This window comes from Siphateles boraxobius, unplaced genomic scaffold (assembly GCF_051911475.1).
Source record: "Siphateles boraxobius isolate OS27281-9 unplaced genomic scaffold, OSU_SipBor_1 13, whole genome shotgun sequence".
Taxonomy (NCBI): domain Eukaryota; kingdom Metazoa; phylum Chordata; class Actinopteri; order Cypriniformes; family Leuciscidae; genus Siphateles; species Siphateles boraxobius.
In genome coordinates this window covers 13,385,648-13,404,322 of record NW_027508733.1, presented here as the reverse complement: position 1 = coordinate 13,404,322, position 18,675 = coordinate 13,385,648, and the positions used below count along the sequence as shown (strand labels likewise).

Genomic DNA, 18,675 nt, shown 5'->3' with positions numbered 1-18,675 from the left:
GCATGTAAACTCTCAAAAAGTCTACCTGGCAATGTATGAGGAATCAGACACACCTCTGTTTAAAACTAAATTAGAGACGTCTCAATAACTATTTACTTTGCTTTTCTTCCAAATTGATTTATTCATCTAATTATTATGTGTGATAGCACCATAACAGATGTCCATGTTAATTTCTGCTTAAAAATACATGCTAATATTTTTCATGTTGCTTTCCTTGTCTATCTCAGCATCTCTTAAACTGTCAACTAAAACCTGCTGCCTGCACTGTCCAGACAATGAGGACTTCAATTCTCCATGACCATCTTCTGTTTAATGAATCACATGACCTGCATAACCTTTGGCAACAAATGAATGTCCTTATGACACAAATAAATAGCTCTGAGGAAGATGGGCTTCCCCAGCTGGGTATGATTCCTATATTTGTATACTGTTGTATATGTATATGTGAGTCTAAGAAAGGCGCGTTAGAAATAAAATGCATTATTATTATTATTATATGAAGGCTTTTTGCTCTTCAATACCTCAATGTTAAAAAAAGACAGATTTTCTGTAAAGCTGGTTTGAAACAATGTGTATTGAGAAAAAGGATATACAAATAAAAATATTTAAGGAATGATCCCGAAAGGCAAGCCATTTACTGTTGCTCAGCAAAAGCTTGTGACACAATCCAATCATTTCAACGAGAATCAGCTTAGGAACTACAATGACGGATGAAACACTGACTCTGGGAGCGTCAGTTTTGTATAACATTACTCCAAGATTATAAAATTATCCTTAAAAAAGGCTGTTTAAAAAGCAGTTAATGTTGGTTGGTTGGTTGGTTGATTGTTTCACATGCAAAACTTCACAGAGCAACGGTAAATCTCCACACAGCGAAGGTATAATGTACAAAATCATGTTTACTCACTTTATTTGATCCACTTGGCAATAAGAATCCACCAGAAATGCAGATAGTTTCTCCCAATGTTGATCTCCTAGTTCAATTCCGCTCAGATCCAGTTCTGTCAGCAGTAAGGGATCTTTTTTTAGAACTTTAGTTAGATACTTACACGCTTCCTCTGCAGCAGCATTTTTCAAAAAGCTACAGAATGTAGAAAAAAAATCTAGATTAGAAAATTTTCTTATAATTTTGTACATTTTACATCATCCATCCTCTTTATGTGTGCAGAGCAGTATTAAAATGTAGTAAAGTGTGTCTGTTTTAAGTCTGAAGTTATGATAATTCCCACAAGTTTATACCCTTGAGTGAAGATTTATTATAAATAATAAATTGGAAATAAATAAGCAATGTCAAAATTATGTAGTAATTTATGTTTTTACATAGTTCTAAAACTTAGTTCTAGTTCAAAATGTGTCACACAGAAGTGAAAAAATCTTGTGTTGAAAATCTTCGAATTGCAATTCAACAAATTCCTCTTTACAATGCTATACCATCTTATTTGTGTTTTTTTTTTTACTATAGTTTTTTTGACTATAGTTTTTTTTGACACTCCTGACTCCATGACTGTGGCTTATTTTCAAATATTTGAAGGCTTTTATCACCTGATCTTTAATTTAGACAATCCACTCCACAACATATCAGTAAACAGCTTTACTCCTGATCGTCCAGGATCATTTCCTTTCAGTTCCAGCTCCTTCAAGTATGAGTTTGATTTCAGAGAGGAAGTCAAAATCTCATAACTTTTTTCTGTGATACTGCAGTCTGAAAGTCTGTACGAAAAGAGGCTTATGTTAGGTATTGCATGTTCTAGGATATAAAACAAATAGAAAAATTATTATTTAGAAAAATTATATTATAGAATGTGGCAAAATGTGCCTATTTGCACAAAGTTTGCACCAGCGATATACATACAACAAATGCCTTAACATCAGCTTAATTTGAATTTCTAAATATTTCTAACAATATTTAAATATAGCATATGCAAGTAGGCTTTTTAGACTTTTCAGTTAATCTAATCAATTTAAAAAATTTACATTTACAAATGTATATTAATATGAAGAAACAGATCAATTAAAATACACACTTCAGTTTCTCTAATCTGCATTGTGGATTATCCAACAGGCAACAGATATTGTTAACTCCAGAGTTTCCTAGTTTATTTCCACTCAGATCCAGCTCTATCAGGTTTGAAGGGTTTGACTTAAACGCAGAAGTCAGAACAGCACAACCTACTTCTGTAATACTGTTATTATTCAGCCTGCAGAGAAACAAAAAGACAAAAAAGATTGTAAACCTTAAATGTTCTTAACTGGTTAAACTGTTTCTCCTCACATTATCATCATTTGTATCAAAGTTTGTGCCAGAACACACAATTATGTGGGTGGCAATTAGTTATTTGGGGGGGGGGGGCAATTAGTTATTTTCACACCAAAACTACCTTAATTTGGAAGAGATGGAAACCCATGGCATTAAACTCAGAGTGGTTTGTTTCTCGAATATATGCGTTTCAATGTCAACACTATCAATGTTGAAATTAATCTGCAGCAGTCAGGTGATACATGTCAGTGCTCTTTATGTTGTTTATGTTCATTATTATTGTAATATTATGTGCTTTGAGACATGAGGTAGTTTAACGCAGGCTCTCATCTTGTGACGCTTTGCAGAATCTGCTGTGTGCGTTCATGTGTTTTGAAGGAGACGTGGCTTTAGAAACGCTCTGAAGGGAGGGTGGGATCTCATACTTTCAAAACTAGCTCGCTCTTGCAAGCCGCTCAAAAATTGCCTACCCTATCTTTAAATCAAATCAGATATTAGTCAGATTAAGAAGTTGTATCATAATCAGTTCATAATATAGACAAAAGTGATCAAATAAAATGAGGAGGATCATGCAATTCTGAAAATTGTCTCCATGTTTTTAGCTCTATATGAGCTCAGTGATTTTTTTTTATGATTGTTTTTTAATAATCTTTTTGATTAGAAAAAAACGTTTAATCAAAAGTCGTGCTAGTGATTTGCACACTGCCCCTGCTACACAAGTGAATGTTTTGCTGCTTTTCTCAATGTCTCCCATTGAAAATGAATGAGACTTTCATAGCTGCTGCGAACCCTTTTACATCCTGGTCCGGAAGTGGGTGTATTTTTGCTTTGATAAATAAATACATATAGATGAATACATACGTTAATCTAAACCAGTCATTAAAATACAGTATACAACAAAAGTTATAATTTTAAGATACTATAAAGGGTATTTCACCCAAAAATGAAAATTATGTCATCAATTACTCACTCTCAAGTTGTTTAAAACCTGTATTAATCTCTTTCTTGTGCTAAACACAAAATAATATATTTTGAAGAATGTGGGTAACCAAATAGTTTCTTTTCCCCATTGACTTTCATAGTCACCATTCCTTCATGTTCATCAGAATAAAGAACCTCATACAGGTTTAGAACAACTTGAGGTTGAGTACATGACTTTTTGTCATGTTGGGTCCATCTTTTTAATGCAAAATGATAATATGAAAACCATGTAAAACACTCACTGAATTATTTTCAGTTTACAGTGTTTATCCTGCAGTAGATCAGCAAGCTGGTTAACTTTATTTAATTCTAGTTTATGGTCACTCAGATTCAGCTCTTCCAGGAGTAACGGGTTTTTACCCACAACTTTATTCACATACTGACAGGCTTCCTCTGCAGCAGGACCCAAAAACCTGCAGAAGAGAAGATGAAGCAGAATTCAGTTTAGTTATCAAAGTTGGTGTAATGAAAAAATGAATTTGATTCAATTAAAAACAATGTAAAATGGTTTATAATGATAATTTGTTACATTTATTCAGCACTTTGCGCTCTGCATTTAAAGTACTTTACAGGGGTGGGGGGGGGGGGGATATCATCAACCACCACCAATGTGGTGCTACGGCAGCCATGGTGCATCAGAACACTCATCACACACCAGCTTATTAGTGGAGAGGAGACAGAGTTATGAAGACAATGAGTATATATAGGGATGATCAGGAGGCCATGATGGTGTGATAGATGTTTTAATTAATCAACTAACACTTTGTTTTTCTGGCAGGAACAACATTCATATGCTTTTGAATTTGAAATGTATGTTTCCCCTTTAGTTGAAAACTCATGACTTTGGTTGTGTGAGTGTAAAAATAACAAATATGGGAAATGAAACTAGACAGGTGTCTACTTGAAACCTTGTTATTAGTAATCAACAAAAACAGAATTTGCTCCAACCTAGTAACAGGCGAGTTTGCATATGAAGAACCAATCAAATTGTGGGGAAATTATGTAATTTATCATGTAATTTTGCCATACCCATATTCTATAATAACTGTTGTATTCGTGTTTACTGGTGGGATTCTCAATGGAATTTGTCTGAGATCCTCCAGCCTTTCTTCTTCTTGGGAAAGATTCTCTGAGAACTGCTCGAGTACTGCTGTATATTATTGCTGCGCAGCAAGTAAGTTAGATAGGGAGCAAGTTATTTAGCGAAACACTAGAGACCTTACCACCAAGTGATAGTGTGGAGCGAGTTAAGAGCACTAGAGACCTTACTACCAAGTGATAGTGTTCGATAGGGGATGAGACGTCGTTCGACTCTTTGTGAGACTCTTAAGCGGGGTTAGATTGTTGTCAACCTGCGCGTTCAGAGGCAACTCAACTGAGTATAATATTATTTATTGAAACACTAGAGACCTTACCACCAAGTGATAGTGTTCGATAGGTTCAGATGTCAAGGACACTCGGTTCAACCTAAGTCAGGTTAAGGGAAAAATATACCACAATGGACAGAGAGCAATGAGCAAATTTGGCCAGGATGCCGGGGTTACACCCCTACTCTTTTCCGAAGGACATCCTGGGATTTTTAAAGAACAAATATAGTCAAGACATTGGTTTAACATCTCATCGGAAGGACGTGCTTGTTTCAGTATAGTGTCCCTACACTGATAGACCTTACCAGGCTTTTTTACAGTAAAAAAATGTAAGTATGTTAATGTAAAAATGCACTAAATTAAAATTCAAGTTAACTAATTTCACTTGCAGAAACCGACTGCCTTAAACTGACCAACTGTCATTTAAATGTATTAACTAAAATGTATAATGCACAAATAATGTGAGCAAAGTATTACTGTGAACTTATTTCATTTGAGACCACTAAAAGAATATTTTATATAAAAAGATTTCCACTGGAGGAAAGCAATAACAAGACGTTGGCTCAAACCTGAGCCACCCAGCCATACTCAGTGGATGGACATTGTGCAGGAAATATTCACCATGGAAAGAATGACTTTTATTCTAAGACTGAAAGAAGCTGAATTTAAAGAAAAATGGGGCAAATGGATAGCATATAGAATAGCATTAGAAACTGTGTAATCTGATGGTTTTTATTTTTTATTTCATTTTTCATCATGACATCTGGTTGCTGTCTTATGTTTGATTGTTCATTTTTATTTTATTTTTGCATTTTGTAATAATACTGAAAATTGAGATCACCATGCTTTATGTTTGAACTGCCTAAAACAATAAAAATAAAAGTGAGAAAAAAAAAGATTTCCACTGGACCAGCAACTACACAGTCACTGCCTGTTAAATTAAGCAACATGCAGCATATCATCTATTTTTTTAGATCTTCTCCTGGACTGAAGCACAGGCTCTACACTCCCAAAACAAAACTACATTTTATTACTGTTAAAATACATTTTGTGGGTCTTTCCATCTTACACTGTTAACCCTTTCAAACCCACAGGAAATTCCACACTACAAAAGTAACATTGACGAAGTGTTGCAGCGAGATAATTAAGTGAATATGTAAGTGATTGCTGAGCATTAGTGACGAACACCTGCTGTTAACAAGCAGAATTACTGAAGGAAAGAGGAACACACAAATCAGAAAATAGAGAACCACACGAACTACAACTGACTTCCAGCCATTACACATTATTACACTTATTATTAACCAGTATGACTTTATTTCTGTCATACATCTACAGAAGTTATTGAGATGTTTACTTGAAAATTTTTGGTTTATAGAGATCAGTGTTTTTTGAGATGCTGACCCTTGACTTTTTAATATCAGTTTTTATCTTGCTGCTTGAACTGTGCTTTTGCAAGCCACACTTGTGCACACACACAGTTTGTGAATGCAGTTGGTTATATTGATTATGATGACAAAATAATCATATAACCTGTTCATTCACTAATCTTTTTCAGAGTTTAATCCTGTATCAAAAGGGTTACATTACTACCACTGTGAAACTACAGAAATGAGTTAGAATGACAGTTTTTTTTAAACACATCATGCACAACCAAAGAAACAGAGCTACACTGTCTAGTAGGAACATAGAGATATCAAAAATCAGCAAATGTCTCTCAACAATGGTGTCAATATTTTTTTTTATTTGATGTATTCATGCAGCAGTGCATGCTGTGAGTTTTATACTATCCTGTAACCCAGCATACATTGCGACATGAAACTTCTGATTGTCACCATTGTTGAGATTCATATGCTGATTGTTGATGCAGAGATACAGCTCTATCTGTATCTGAGTCAAGCAGGAGTTCAAAAAAATTGTGTGCACTATATGATTTCAATATCCTTCAGAATAACTGATTACAGAAACATTGCTGGATTTCATGTTGTAGATTCACAGATACATGATACTTATTATATACCCATAAATTCAAAGCTTATACACAGGATTAGATCAGAGAATCAGACATGTCCTGAATTATTATGGTTACAGCAGCAAGAGAGAGACTAATGGATAAAAGTCAAGGGTAAAGAGACCAACTAAAGCAAATACTGATCTCCATCATGGTGACTTTACTATATTCAATAAAACATCAACAACTAAATATCTGTTAATTTCATTGAATGAAAAAAAAACTGTTTTCACACTCAAGTGTGTCTGGATTTCAGTTGTAGTTTGTGTTTCTCTTTTTTTCTGTTCTTGTTTCTCTGTCCTTCAGTGATTTTCAATTATTTTCATTTAAGTGGACTATATTAGAGAACTAATGTAGGGAATAGTGAATGATGGTATAGGGTGTGATTTGGAAAACAGCCTCTGAGTGTCGATTTTGAGCGCTGTTAATTCACAGTATATTCCTGTATGCCATTTTCTCGAAAACAACATATATAATCCAGAATTAATTGTTTTCTAGGGTATAATACTGTTTTAATGGAAAATGGTATGATACTGTCAGAATTTGAGAAGTCTCTCACTGCAGCCTACGGTGGACATCCAACCCAGCCCACATCCAAGTGTGATGTCAGAAGCCACACCCATGTCCATAGGTCATGTCAATCACAGTACTGATTGCCTACACCAAACACTGATCCCTAAACCTACCCATCACTGTAACCTAACGCCTAAAAAAAACCTTTTAATCTAGAACCTACATACTGAAACCCACCTAAAACCTATTGGCCATGTGAGTGGCTTCTGACATCACACTTGGATGTGGGCGGGGTTGGATGTCCACCGCAGGATGCAGCGAGCCCTACTTGGAGAATTTGGCCTTTTTTACAGCAAGGTAAGTGACCAGGCTCAACCCTGCTAAGCTTCAGTAAGTTTATCTTGAATATAATTTGATGTAATGTATTTTTTTACAATTCATCTAATTTCACCTTAGTTTTAGTTGGCAGTTCGGATCCAGTAGTAAATCATTGAGCTCCTTTACTCCTGATTGTCCAGGATCATTTCCTGTGAGATCCAGCTCTTTCAGGTGTGAAGGGTTTGATCTCAGAGCTGAAGCCAGAGCTTTATAACCTTCTTCTGTGATACTGCAGTCTGAAAGTCTACAGAAGAGAGATTTAAACAAAAAAATGTATGACTGAACATGGAGAAAAAAGACCTAGAGACATTTAATATGTTAGATTATCAACTCACCTCAACTCAACATCATCAACTCACCTGAGTGTCTCCAGTTTACAGTTCTCCTTCAGTCCGTCAGAGAGCAGTTTTGCTCTTGAATCTTGCAGATTATTATTGCTCAGGTCAAGATCCTTCAAACTACTGGAGTTTGAACTGAGAACTGAAGAAAGAGCTGAACAGCTTTCCTCCGTTAGATCACACTTACTGAGTCTGGAAAAATAATAATAATAATTATTATAATAAAGCATCAATGAGCAATGGAACTTTTGCACATAATCAAATAGTAATATTCCTGTGATTGCTGTGGTGTTGAGTGTAGCTGATGGTGAAATGTACTCACTTCAGTATCTTCAGCTCACACACACAATTCTTCAGTCCCTCACAGATCTCTTTGAATCCGGAGTCCAGCAGACGGCAGTTGTTCAGATTAATCTCTTTCAGGATGGTTTTGGAGGAAAGAACAGTAGCTAGAACTGAACAGCTTTTCTCTGTCAGCTCAGAGTTAATCAGCCTAAATACAAAAACAGCATTATTTCTTATTCAGCACATTTTCAACACACATCAGATCAACAGGTCTTCATATCTGCTCACATATGTGACTGACAGTCTTTTATAATAAATGAAAATGCAATTATAATGTATAAAATCATGTTGACTCACTTAATTTTCTCCACTTTGCTATGAGAGTCCATCAAAAGAGCAGAGAGCTTCTCTCCATCCAGGCCTCCTAGTTTATCTCCACTTAGATCCAGTTCTGTCATTAATAATGGACTTTTATCCAGAACTTCAGTGAGATACTTGCACGCCTCCCGTGCAGCAGGACTTTTCAAAAATCTAAACAAAGTATATTATCATTTTATCTCACATAATCCTAAAATTGAATGCCTTTTGCAGCCCCCTTCCTCTTTAATAGGCCCAGCTAATTTACATAGCACGTGGTTAGTGCAAGATTCTCATTTTAGTTTTTTTGGAGAACATTTTTAAATTCTAACAACATTCTTTTTATGTTTTATTTTTATAACCAGAAACCAACATTCACAAAATACTAGAAGGAATATATATATACATACACGTGTGTATATGTGTAAATAATATATAGACAATATTATGAATAAATCAGAAAATTTAATGTTAAAATATGTTATTATACATTATTTTAAATGTTTATCACTTTTGTATACAATATTAGATTTTATGCTATTTCTAAGGGACATACAGTGTTTACGGTAAAAGGAAAAAGATTTAATTTGTGCACTTAAAGTATGGTAACTGATTAAACACTTCTGCTGTGCTGTTAAACCGATGAGATTATGGCTTATGCAAAAAACATGTTTCCTCCCAAATTAATTTACATATTGTGTGTGATGGAAATGTTATTTTAAATTTGTAATTTTAACCCAATAAACCTGAAGTGTACAAATCAGAAGTGTCAGTACCCAGTTTGTTTGGACCAGCTTAATCCTCAGAATCACAACCTGCAAGTATGAATAATTATTGATGTATACATTTTCTACTGGGTGTTCAAAATATGTCTTTCTGTTTTTATATTTTGTAGGTCTCCGGTTAATCGGCTAACTCACGTTATAAGAGTTCTGATAAGCAGCTGTGGGCCACTATTACCTTAAACCGTGTCTATTAATGCAGATTGTCGTCTTACTACTTTGAGTTAAGAAAGGATGGAGTCAGATTTGTTTTACAAATATTTATGTTAATTCAGTTATTCATGTTAGTGCTCTGGTAACGTATGCACCGCTATTGCTACTGTTCCCACATGTGCACAGCAATAAATTAGAAATATAGGCTACACATCGATTTGTTGATGGACATACACTTGTTAATGCTGATGGTGAGGGATTACAGTTGCAACATCTCATAATGTACCTCAACATGAGTAGCATATCACTGAGAAATGTCCAGCTCGAATCGTCCTTGCGATGGAGGATGGAGTTGAATAACTAGATCTTCCAATGTTTCATCATCGGACTCAGGTTCGGATTGATAGAGTAAAATCAACGTTTAAAATAGCCTTTAAAATAGCATAATTGGGGCACTTTAAAGCTAAGTAACCATTTGGATGAACTCTTAATGGGTGCCGAGTACCCTCTGAAATGGAGTGTACCGCCGGCGGGCAAAACCTAGCCACAAACAAAAAGGCTACCTTGGTTGCAAATGCTGTAAATTTTGATTACTTTATGCTATCACCACAAAATTTGATCCAGATGCAAAGCACATGTAGAGGAACTTTTTCAAAACAGAACTGTACTCCTACCTTATGTCTTTCCTGGGTGATTGCATGTCATGTCAAATAAAAAATATATGTAACATTTATTTTGAGCACACTTGTTTTTTGGTATTTTCTCAGCTTTTTCTCAGCATTAGAATGTCCAAATGTAATGATATTTTTTTTCAAAAAATGTAAAAAGTTTTTTTTTTATCAAACGATACCTACCTTTTGACTCTCCTTGCTATAGTTTTGGAAGTATGAGTCTTTACTTTTGTGTGTCGCTCAGAAAAACCCCCCAGCTTAAAATGCCTTCAGGGCTTAAAGGGTTAAGTATATATTTAAAAATTAAGCATCTGATGGTCTTTAATATGTAGCATTCGTTCAAACTACTCACGTTGGTGTTAATTTACAGTTGGGTTTGTGTGCTACATCAAGGAGCTGCTTCACTCCTGATTGCCCAGGATCATTTCCTGTGAGATCCAGCTCTATCAGGTGTGAAGGGTTTGATCTCAGAGCTGAAGCCAGAGCTTTATAACCTTCTTCTGTGATACTGCAGTCTGAAAGCCTGTAAAACAAAAATAAGTTGTTTACTCTTTGTTTGGACAGAGATTAGTTGCAGGCTTTTAAATAAATTCTGACAAATAACTTAGAACAACATTAACTAAACCATATTTACATAATTTATTTACAGTGGGGCCAAAAAGTATTTAGTCAGCCACTGATTGTGCAAGTTCTCCTACTTAGAATGATGAGAGAGGTCTGTAATTTTCATCATAGGTACACTTCAACTATGAGAGACAAAATGAGAAGAAAAAAAAATCCAGAAAATCACATTGTAGGATTTTTAAAGGATTTATTTGTAAATTATGGTGGAAAATAAGTATTTGGTCAATAACAAAAGTTCAAATCAATACTTTGTAACATAACCTTTGTTGGCAATGACAGAGGTCAAACGTTTCCTGTAAGTCTTCACCAGGTTTGCACACTATAGCTGGTATTTTAGCCCATTCCTCCATGCAGATCTCCTCTAGAGCAGTGATGTTTCGGGGCTGTCGCTGGGCAGCTGTCCCTCCACAAATTTTCTATGGGGTTAAGGTCTGGAGACTGGCTAGGCCACTCCAGGACCTTGAAATGCTTTTTACGGAGCCACTCCTTCGTTGCCCGGGCGGTGTGTTTGGGATCATTGTCATGCTGAAAGACCCAGCCACGTTTCATCTTCAAGGCTCTCACTGATGGAAGGAGGTTTGGGCTTAAAATCTCACGTTACATGGCCCCGTTCATTCTTCCCTTAACACGGATCAATTTTATGTCCCCTTTGCAGAAAAACAGCCCCAAAGCATGATGTTTCCTCCCCCATGCTTCACAGTAGGTATGGTGTTCTTGGGATGCAACTCTGCATTCTTCCTCCAAACACGACGAGTTGAGTTTTTACCAAAAAGTTCTATTTTGGTTTCATCTGACCACATTCTCCCAATCCTCTTTTGGATCATCCATATGCTCTCTGGCAAACTTCAGACGGGCCTGGACATGTACTGGCTTAAGCAGGGGGACACGCCTGGCACTGCAGGATTTGAGTCCCTCTCGGCGTAGTGTGTTACTTATGGTAGCCTTTGTTACTTTGGTCCAAGGTCTCTGCAGGTAATTCATCAGGTCCCTCCGTGTAGTTCTGGGATTTTTGCTCACCGTTCTCTTGATCATTTTTGAGATCTTGCGTGGAGCCCCAGATCGAGGGAGATTATCAATGTCTTGTATGTCTTCCATTTTCTTACAATTGCTCCCACAGTTGATTTTTTCACACCAAGCTGCTTGCCTATTGTAGATTCACTCTTCCCAGCCTGGTGCAGGTCTACAATTTTCTTCCTGGTGTACTTCGACAGCTCTTTGGTCTTGGCCATGGTTGAGTTTGGAGTGTGACTGTTTGAGGCTGTGGACAGGTGTCTTTTATACAGATAACGGGTTCAAACAGGTGCCATTAATACAGGTAACGAGTGGAGGACAAAAGAGCTTCTTAAAGAAGAAGTAACAGGTCTGTGAGAGCCAGAAATCTTGCTGGTTTGTGGGTGACCAAATACTTATTTCCCACCATAATTTACAAATAAATTCTTTAAAAATCCTACAATGTGATTTCCTGGATTTTTTTTTTTCTCATTATGTCTCTCATAGTTGAAGTGTACCTATAATGAAAATTACAGACCTCTCTCATCATTCTAAGTAGGAGAACTTGCACAATCAGTGGCTGACTAAATACTTTTTGGCCCCACTGTAGTTACATCATTTATCATGATATATAAAATAAGTGGCATGTGACTGTCCACAGAGTGAAACTGAGGTGAAAAGAGTAATACTTAAATTCAAGTATTTCTGCAGTAATTCTGATAATAAGACCCTTTACAATTACATATTAACGTTCAGAAATGTTGATAAATCAAAATACACACTTAAGTTTCTCTAATCTGCAATGTGGATTTTTTAACAGAGGACAGATCTTCATCATTCCAGAGTTTTCTAGTTTATTTCCACTCAGATCCAGCTCTTTCAGGTTTGAAGGGTTTGAATTAAACACTGAAGTCAGAACAGCACAACCTTCTTCTGTAATACTGTTATTATTCAGCCTGCAGAGAAACAAAACAAAGACAGGAAGATTCTTCAGTTTGATTTAGCCACAACAACTACAATAACAAGAATATACATAAATGATTGTTCAACTAATCATAGCCCTCAAAAACTTTTAAAACTTTTAAGTACCTTTATGATACTTTGCAGAGTATAGTCATAAAAAGCTTCATCAATATCCAGTCTGACTGCATACGAGAGCAGTGTTATGTGTTCTGTGTAATTTACTACTATGCGGATCGGATCATCAGTCAATCAGGACACAGCGCATTTACATTTGTTCACATCATGTGGTCTGTATAACGATTTCTGTTTCCAGCTAAATATTTAAATTAGGTCTGTAATAGGCCTTTATCCCGGAGTGTGAAACAACTCTCACTTTATCCTCTATCAGTGGCAGTGACCACATAGCATGGGATTTTTGTGATTTATTCCTATACAATCAATCTCAAATTCAGTACTTAATCTAATAGTTTGAGTTTCCCAACAATAATCTTATATATGATGAAATAAAGAAAAATGTTATTCCGAAACATTGCATGATTGAAAAGAGTGACGCAAGTATTTATATAGCCTACAGTATGTCAAAAATGCAGAAAACAGTATATTACACAGTCCTTAACGGGGACGGTTCCTATTGTGGACACGTTGAAACAATAAAAACATAAACAGTAAAATTAAAAATAAAATTCATAGTGTATTTTTTCTCTGGCAGTAGGTGAGCAGCGTGCAGCTATTTATTTAGATCTCACCATTGATTAACACCGGCAATGCTGACAATGACCTTATTCAGATAATCTTGCACAATTATAATGAAAGATGATAACGCATAAGAAAGATAATGCAGCCTCTATTGTTGTTGATTCTTTGCGGAAGTCTACCGGAAGTTAAGTTTGGGCCACAAAAGTACACATGTGCAGTAACATTTATGTATCTTGTTGCTGCTGAAACAGTCTATATAAAAATATAAAATACTCACATCAATGTGTTGAGTTTACAGTGTTTATCCTGCAATAGAGCAGAGATCTGATTCACTCGTGTGTCTCCTAGTTTACGGTCACTCAGATTCAGCTCTCTCAGGAGTAACGGGTTTCTACCCACAATTCCAATCACATACTGACAGGCTTCATCTGCAGCAGGACCCAAAAACCTGCAGAAGGGAAGATGAATCAAGTTGAATTCAATTCACTACTAAACATTGCTTGATAAAAAAACAACTGATTTCTGATGTAAAAAAATTCTTGAATTTGTTTTGACCCGACAGATAGTTTTTAGTTAAATAATATTTATATAAACAATTATTTATATAATAATATAATTTTTATATACTTTTATCACGTCTCACCTCAGTTTTAGTTGACACTTTGGATCCTGTAGTAAATCATCGAGCTCCTTCACTCCTGATTGCCCAGGATCATTTCCTGTGAGATCCAGCTCTATCAGGTGTGAAGGGTTTGATCTCAGAGCTGAAGCCAGAGCTTTATAACCTTCTTCTTTGATACTGCAGTCTGAAAGTCTAAAAAATAAAACTGTAATCAATTACTCATTTAATAAAAAACAATATTTCATCATCAGCATTACACCATTAGGACATTTATAATGTGCAGCATCTCAAAAAGAGATGCATTCACTGCTGACTACAGTACAGTACCAGCCAAATATTATGTTTACCAACATTTGAAACTTTTTTTACAGGCCATTCATGTTTAGATTAACTGAATTCAGACCTGAGTATCTGCAGTGTACACTGTGAATTTCCCAGTAGACTGGAGACCTGTGTTACTCCAGAGTCTCCTAATTTATTCTTACTCAGATCCAGCTCTCTGAGGTTTGAAGGGTTTGAGTTAAAAGCAGACGCCAGAGCATCACAACCTTCTTCAGTAATACAGATGTGATTTAAACTGTAGAAACAAAGTTAAAAGAAAAAGAACAAAGTGATAATACCCAAAGTACCCAAGTAGCTTGGATACTACTCTTATTCATCAATATGAGATTTGAATTAAAAAAAATTACAGTTCAGTTTAAACTGTAAAAACTGTACCAGTTTCTTTGTATTACACATTTAGATTTACTTACTTCAGTTTTACCAGTCTGCACTCTACATTTGCAAACAGAGACGAGATGATCTTCATTCCTGAGTCTCTGAGAATACTCTGACCTAAATCCAGCTCTTTCAGATTCCAAGGGTTTGAATTTAAAGCTGCAGCTAAAGCATTACATTCTCCTTCTGTTACGTCGGTGTTATTCAGACTGTATAAAGAGAAAATTAAGTTTCAGAATTACCTAAATGAAGAGGTGCTACATACTACTTTTACTGTTACTTTTATTACACATACTGTAAGGGACAATTAATAATAATGATGATGCCAGTACCCGTGCGGGCAAAATGAGTCGCAATAAGCACATTTTCTAAAATAAGTTATTGTTGTTTTCTCATTCTCTGTAAAAAAAAAAAAAAAAAACTTTCAAAATTTGTTGGAATCACAAAAAAAAGAAAAAAAAAAAAGAATGAGCTCACCTATTTGAAGTCAATAGAGTCAGCAAAGTCCATTTTAAGATAAATCGAGTTAAAGTTTTCTGAAGGTTTGAAAAGTAAATCTCCTAGCAACCATACCTTAAAATTCCTGGTAATAAATCCAAATATGGCACACACCAAATCAAAACCCATATCTATAGCATATTCAACTTCTTTTTCCATCAATTCTTGATACCACAATTGTTTGATTAAAATGAATGAAACAGACATTCGTCATCGTTTTGTTTACATCAGCATTAGTTTGAAAATCACATTTCATTGGTTCAGACTCATGCCATGGAGATTTCGCTATGAATATTCACAAAGTTGGAATGCTGCGCTTTAACTGTACATTCACACCGCCGCCGACACCGCCGCGGCCGCTCTGTCAAGGACGCTTGTCAAAAAGCACGGGGAAGCTCGTTAACGCTTTGGACGCTCTGACGTAGCAGGGAGAAGAGAAGTGTCACAACATGAAATGTAATAAACAGAAAAAACAAGCAATACATTGAAGAAACCTTTTATAATGACAGCATTTTTATAACCGTTTTGGTCACATTTGGTCGGGGAAAAAAATAATAATTAGCTATTATTATTATTATTATTTGCATTAGGCTATTATTTGCATTAGTGCAATTGGTCAAATCGTTGTCACCGTGAGCAAATGAATTGCGAAGTTGTTGTGTTTGGTGCTACTTTACTGTATTTGCGGAGAAGACGTCGGACTTGGAGATTTTGGGTTCATTGTTGTGAAATTATTTTTCTCCTAGTTAAAAATTTTTTCGGAACTAATGTTTTGGTAGGAACGAAAGTTCACATCGTATGTTTCTCCGGAATCAGCCAGAGTGAAGGACGTCTTTATTCTGATTGGTTTCTGGCGTTTTGCCGCTGCTTGCCGCTGAACCGCGTCATAGCTCATTACCATAAAGTTGAGCTTCTTTCAACTTTCTGATTGACGCTCAAAACGCTCAAAAACGCGACACCGAGGGATTTGACGCTCCTTGCAGCTGAGAGAAGCCAGCTTCCATTGAAAATGAATGACTTCCGGCCGCTTTGGAAGCTCAAGTCGGCGGCGGTGTGAACGTACAGTAAAACGATACGAATCTTGTGCTGAGGGAAAGCGGCAGTCATCGAGAAGCAAGCAGAGAAAATAAACATTTTTCATGGACAAAGGAAAGGTACTCCTCTCCGAAAACATACAAATATAAATACTTTAAGATGTTTACTTGCTATTGGAGCATTGGGATCACTAGACAAGATGATTTTCACAAAAACTAATTTTTGTGAAAATATCAATTTGTTTGAGATTGAGAATTGCTTGTTTTGCCTGTAGCTCGTAATTAGACTGTGCGTATTCAGACTCGTTATGCCAGCACATAATGACATATTCCTTTGAACTTGTCATCATAACAATGATACAACTTACATCAGTGTGTTGAGTTTACAGTGTTTATCCTCCAGAACAGGAACAAGTTTCTTCAATCCCAAGTGTCCTTGTTTACATTTATTCAGATTCAGCTCTCTCAGGAGTAACAGGTTTTTACCCAGAACATCAGTCAGATTCTGACAGACTTTCTCTGCTTCAGGATTCAAAAACCTGCAGAATGGAAATTGAACCAAATTTAAATCAATTCGCAACTAAGCTTGATGTAGCATTTGATTCTAATGAAAAAAGTCTGAATTGGTTCATCTTGAATTTACTTTTATGGAAATTTTTCAGTGCTACAGTACTTTCATCAATTTATTAGCCAGCATATCATTAATTTTGCATCATCACGTCACCTTATTGTTAGTGTACAGTCTGGTTTCTGTGGTACATCAAGGAGATGCTCGACTCCTGATTGTCCAGGATCATTTCCTCTAAGATCTAGCTCTATCAGGTGTGAAGGGTTTGATGGGTTTGATTTCAGAGCTGAAGCCAGAGCTTTATAACCTTCTTCTGTGATACCGCAGTTAGAGAGTCTACATAAAGAGATTTCAATCAAACATTGATCACTGAATATAGAGACAAACAAAATGCCCAGTGTTAGACAAAATAGAGTTAGAGTCTAACATAACTCACCTGAGTTTCTCTAGTTTACAGTTTTCTTTCAGTCCATCAGAGAGCAGCATCACTCCTGAATCCTGCAGATTATTATTGCTTAGGTCAAGATCCTTAAGACTGCTGGACACTGAACTTAGAACTGAAGCCAGATTGGAACAACTTCCCTCTGTTACCGAACACTGGTTAAGTCTGAAAAAAAAAGGTTGTCAATGTATTAGATTTTTAACCAGCTTCACCAGCATGTGAGGCATGCTAGCCATCTTGGGGCCAAAGGAGTGAGGTTTACTGCACAGCTCTTACTGTTTGGTCTCTGTTACAGTCTCTTTGTTTGTCTCTCAAACATCTCATGATTGGTTAATATATAGCTAGCTGGATATCGCAATCTTTCCTGATTCTTATTACTCATCTCTTTTCATTTGAACCTTGCCAAAACATTTTTTTATATGTAATAAATCACGTGTTTTCTACAATATAGAAAAAGCAGAGCAGATAGATCTACAACTAGTGAATAAAACATGTAATTTCTAGGTTGCATGGATTCATTATGGTGAACTACTTTTAACTCCCCTTATCTGTAAAACTAGTCATCAGTCATTACAATTTATATTAATTAACTTATGGCATTGAAATCCATTATTTATACACACACTTTGTAAAGTATAACTCACACCTTTTGCCTGTTGTCATACAACTTACCTCAATATCTCCAATTTACACTTCACACTCTTCAGGCCAGAGCAGAGATGAATTACTCCTGAACTCTGTAGATTATTATTGTTCATATTCAGCTCTTCCAGATTGTTATCTGATTCGAGAGCTTTAGCCAGACTTGAACAGCTTTTGTCTGTTAAGTCACAATCGTTTAACCTACAAGAAATAATTTAGAATACAAAGAAAAATGAAATACAAACAATGGATTTGCTATACAAATATTTTTAAAAAAATTATTAATTTCAGATGAACGATAAATATACGACAGTGATATTAAGAGATCAAATTCAGAATACTCCCTAATGATGATGCATACTATAAGATGCAAGCAGAATACCAACTTGCCATGCTGTATATAAATATAATTTGCAGAATTTAATTTTAATAATATTGTGTTTCTTCCTCTACAATTTTTTTTTGAAAAATGTAATTTCATAAGTGCTTAAAAATAGTTTAAACATAGTTAACCATGACAATTGTAAATTAAAGGGGAACTCCGGTACCTCACATACCTGTATTTACTTCCTGTTTTCGGGTTGAAATTGCCACAGTAGTCGATTGTCGAGCGCACGCACTCGACAATCGACTACTGTGGACTTCGACCGAAAACAGGAAGTAAATACAGGTATGTGAGCTGGCTGAATTAACATCACTTTTAATCATATCTTTCACATCTACTGCAGTCGGATTCACCATGTTCACTCTGAATAAAATCACTCACATGGCTGTGTACTTGTAATG

The 18,675-nt window shown here is 35.8% G+C and overlaps 1 pseudogene across 1 annotated transcript in view; it reads right to left on the bottom strand.

Moving 5' to 3' along the window:
• LOC143735398 (uncharacterized) overlaps positions 1 to 18,675 on the bottom strand; it is a 154,632-nt pseudogene that overhangs the window by 116,653 nt on the left and 19,304 nt on the right. Inside the window, exons 17-33 of the transcript XR_013203164.1 lie at positions 17,920 to 18,090; positions 17,242 to 17,412; positions 16,962 to 17,141; positions 16,606 to 16,776; positions 14,741 to 14,914; positions 14,392 to 14,565; positions 13,644 to 14,180; positions 12,490 to 12,663; positions 10,446 to 10,616; positions 8,488 to 8,661; positions 8,168 to 8,338; positions 7,867 to 8,037; positions 7,581 to 7,751; positions 3,481 to 3,651; positions 2,025 to 2,198; positions 1,543 to 1,710; positions 908 to 1,081 (exon numbers count right to left, since the gene is read on the bottom strand). The product of XR_013203164.1 is annotated as an uncharacterized LOC143735398 (transcript). The remainder of the gene's footprint in view (positions 1 to 907; positions 1,082 to 1,542; positions 1,711 to 2,024; positions 2,199 to 3,480; positions 3,652 to 7,580; positions 7,752 to 7,866; positions 8,038 to 8,167; positions 8,339 to 8,487; positions 8,662 to 10,445; positions 10,617 to 12,489; positions 12,664 to 13,643; positions 14,181 to 14,391; positions 14,566 to 14,740; positions 14,915 to 16,605; positions 16,777 to 16,961; positions 17,142 to 17,241; positions 17,413 to 17,919; positions 18,091 to 18,675) is intronic.